Source organism: Haemaphysalis longicornis, unplaced genomic scaffold, assembly GCF_048455015.1.
Source record: "Haemaphysalis longicornis isolate Haplotype H1 unplaced genomic scaffold, Haemaphysalis longicornis Haplotype H1 scaffold_23, whole genome shotgun sequence".
Lineage (NCBI taxonomy): Eukaryota > Metazoa > Arthropoda > Arachnida > Ixodida > Ixodidae > Haemaphysalis > Haemaphysalis longicornis.
Genome location: NW_027526306.1, coordinates 7530944 through 7535045, shown reverse-complemented (window position 1 = coordinate 7535045; position 4102 = coordinate 7530944). Strand labels below are relative to the sequence as shown.

The 4102-nt window shown below is 43.8% G+C and overlaps 1 non-coding gene across 1 annotated transcript; it reads left to right on the top strand.

Moving 5' to 3' along the window:
* The first annotated feature begins 937 nt into the window (after nt 1-937).
* On the top strand, nt 938-1011 carry Trnat-agu (transfer RNA threonine (anticodon AGU)). Its single transcript has one exon. It is a non-coding gene; the product is annotated as a tRNA-Thr (tRNA).
* The last annotated feature ends 3091 nt before the right edge of the window (nt 1012-4102 follow it).

The following is a 4102-nucleotide window of genomic DNA, read 5'->3' as shown; positions in this document are numbered from 1 at the left end:
GTCTGTGTTATCTCTGCTCCAAGGGAAGCGCGTGTTCCATTCTTTCTTTCTGTGCCGCATGTGTTATCTGTTGTGATAGGGAGAGCATTCCGGTCTAACGTGAACAGCCCAGAATAATCTTCTTGGATCTACTATGTTCTCGATGCGAATCGACGTTTCGAGAACCACGCGCGCCAAAAGATAAAAAGCCTGCAGTGCGGACGCCGGGGCATTCGATTCAACGACACTCGCCTGTGCAAGTCACTTTGTTGACCGCTGCTTCGCCACCTCTGTATTCTTTTGAGTTGTTAGGGGAGCACAAGTTCACTCCAATAAACGTGTTTCTCATTCAAGACAACTGCATCGTCCTTGTCTTCGTGACCATATATATATATATATACACATATATATAGGAAGGGTTGGCAGTCAAGAAAACCTCGGAAAGCAAAAGGGGCTATGCGGTAGGTCATTGAAACAGATGAAGAATTTTGTGAGTCAGAAAGAAAGTGGTGAAAAAATGCCCTCCGGGTAGGATCCGGGTGGGATCCGGGTGAGATCCCACCCGGCGGGCATTTTTTCACCACTTTCTTTCTGACTCAAAAAATTCTTCATCTGTTTCTATGACCTACCTTATTCCTCCCTTTGGTTTCTGACGTTTTCGTGACTGCCAACCCTTATTCTGTCTTAATTCACCGAGCCCCTCGTTTCGTATTCCTGATTCGCTACATGCTTAGCGAGAGCCTCTGTTCTGGCAGTCTTGGTGCCAAAGTTAGCTTAAGAGGGTTCAACGCTGGTCGACCACTCTCGACATGTCGTAGACACTCGAGTCACCGCCCGTGGGTTAAAAAGAAGATCCCATTCACCGCGAGTAGTCCGAGTGGCTCTGGCTACCACCCCCAATTGCAGGAAACAAAAAAATACCTTACCATAAATACACAAGAAAGTGGTGGGGAAACAGCCCCCGGTAGCGTAGTGGTCATCGCACCAGACCAGTATACTGGAGGTCGTGGGTTCGGATCCCACCCGGCGGGAATTTTTTTACCACTTTCTTTCTGACTCAAAAAATTTTTCATGTTTTAATTTTCTTTATTTATTTATACATACTGCAGCCCCATGGGGCTATCGCAGGAGTGGGGCATACAAAACATACATCACCCCTACAATGTACACTGAAATCGTTCAACAGAACCACACAAAAGGAAAAATAACAAGCATTGCAAATAATCAATATAATGAACACAGTGACGGCATGGATATATTGGTGCGTATTAAGAAACAGCAGATAGAAATGCAGACAAAGAAAGAGAGTGGGTGGAGTCAGCAAGTAAGTTCCATTGCTCTACAACACGTGGGAAAAAGCTGTATTTGAAAGTGTTGGTGCGGGCGAAGTAGGGGGTCAGGTTTAACTTGGTCTGACTTCCAGTGGTGCTGTGTTCGGAAAAAGTTGTAAGGGAATCCTGTGAAGGGCGACGGGAGCCATTTATGATGCAGTGCAGAAATTTCAGAGTTTCAATGCGCCTGCGCTCCGAGAGTGGTGTCAAATTCAAAGACGACAGTGTTGAGGAAGGAGAAAAAATAACGGTCGTAGCGGTGGCAAATAAATCGTACAGCTTTCTTCTGAATCCCCTCAATTTGATTAATTTCAGTTTTCTTGTAAGGGCTCCAAACTGGAGAGGCATATTCGAGAAGTGGTCGTATGAGGGTCTCATATAACGTTAATTTAGTGTCCTTAGGAGTCTTTTTTAGTGCACGGCGGAGGTAATCCAACTTTTTTAATGCTTTTTTGCAGATAGAATCAATGTGTAGGGACCAAGAGAGGTTCGGGGTGATTATAATTCTGAGGTACTTGTATTCTGTGACCCTTTCCAGAGTTTTATCGTTGAGTATGTAATGAAAACTGGAGAAGTGAGGACTGTTAATGAAGGACAGTAGGACCGTCTTACGGAAGTTAATTTTTATGTCCCAGCTATCGCACCACCTGCAAAACCTTCCGAAAGACTCCTGCAAATGGCAGTGGTCCGCTGGTGAAGTGATCGTGTGGTACAAAACAGAATCATCAGCATAGAGGCGAATGTTGCAGTCAATGTCAGATGGCAAATCATTAATAAATAGTAAGAAGAGTAATGGTCCCAAGACTGAACCCTGTGCTACTCCCGAAGTCACTGTGACAGTGTTGGAATTTGTAGACTTATAGGAGACATATTGACAACGATCTGAAAGAAAACTTGAGATTCAGGTGACAAGAAGCGGGTTTTTTAGAATAGCGTTAAGTTTAGACAACAATTTAGTATGGGGCACATAATCGAAGTCTTTAGCAAAGTCAATGAAAATGGCGTCGACCTGTCTTCCCGCATCGAGGGCAGCTGAAATATCATGGTCAAATTCACCTTATTGGGTTAGGGTACTAAACCCCTGCCGGAAACCATGTTGAGGTTTAGTCAAAATGTTGTTTTCCTCGAGAAATTCCATTAGGTGTTTGTATATTACGTGCTCTAGGAGTTTGCAAGAATAGGCTGTCAAAGGAATTGGTCTGTAATTATTTAAGAGCTGTTTATCTCCCGACTTAGACAAGGGAGTTATCTTAGCACGTTTCCAATATCTTGGTACAACACCCGTAGCCAACGATTTTCTAAATATAACTGTGAGATATTGGGACATCCATAAGGCATAACGTACCAAGAATTGATTAGGTATGCCGTCTGGGCCAGCGGATGTTTTTATGTCTAAGTTGAGAACAAGATTTAATACTCCATCCTCACTAATAGTAATGTCACGGATTGAACAAGTGTGATTGGGCACAACGAAGGGGATAACCGCCGTACAGTCACAGGAAAATACGGATGGGAAATAAGCGTTGAAAGCATTTGCTATAGTTTGCGGATCATTCGTAGTCTCACTAACGACAATGATTGATGTGGACGACGAGTCGCGTGGCAAGACTGAGCTCCAAAATTTACGAGGGTTGGTTGTTAGCTATTTAATTCTACGCGGAAGAAGAAATCTTTTGCTGAGCTAATTTTTGTTCTAAGTTCTGTCTTTGCCTCGTTAAAACGAGAGACGCTTCCCGGATCATTCAGTCGCCTCTGTCGCCTAAATCTAGAAACACGACGAGACAGATGCAAAATCTCTCGCGAAATCCAAGGAATTTTAGCGTTTTTCTTTTTTGTTTTAAGAGGAACGAATCGCCTTATGCAAGTTTTTACTAAATGTTCAAATTGTTCAACCAGTGAATCGACGTCACTCGTTGCGGCGAGTTCGTTGAATGCGTCGAAGCTATCCGTCAAATATTCGGTGATCGAAACATCGTCAGCATTGCTTATGTCCGGGAATGTAGTGAAATTAAAGCGTGATTTGGAGACTAGCGAGTTTAAATAAACAATAACTGCCTTATGATCCGACATTCCCTCAATTATTTCATATTCGTACCCTGTTTCAGTGATAATAGAGCTGAGGAATACCAAGTCCAAAATAGCCTGCCCTCTAGTAGCAGCGTGGACAATTTCAATGAGGTCGAAGTCCAATGAAAAGTTGATGATGTCACGGCTAACACATGAATCACGGGCGGAGTAAGTTAGGGTAGGCCAACAAATAGAAGGAGCGTTAAAGTCACCCATGAAAATGAGCTCAGAGGAAAACAGATTATGGTCATAAATGTGTTGGACAAGGTTGTGGAATACCTCAACTGACGATCCAGGAGGGCGATAAAACACGCCGATTATGAAAGTGCGACCATTCAAATACAGTTTAAAAAAAAATGGATTCTGTCTCGATAGGTGTGGATAACACTGAAAACTTCAGAACTGCTTGGAATAGCGATGCGACACCTCCCCTCTCCCATTCACCCGGTCCCCTCGAACAGCAACGTAGCCAGGAGGGGTGAATTCCGAGTCATGTACGTCTTCACTTAGTCAGGTCTCGGTGATGCCAACCACATGAGGAGCATACGAAGAAACAAGCGACAAGAAACTGGGAAACTTTTTAGCGATTCTTCTGGCGTTAATGTTGACTATCGAAAGTTTGTTCAGTCATTCAGGGGGTGGTGCGGAGGCAGATGATAACGCAACACTGCCAGGAGACGATAAGGTAGCGGCATTAGAGTGAGATTCGATTGCGCATGCGTTGT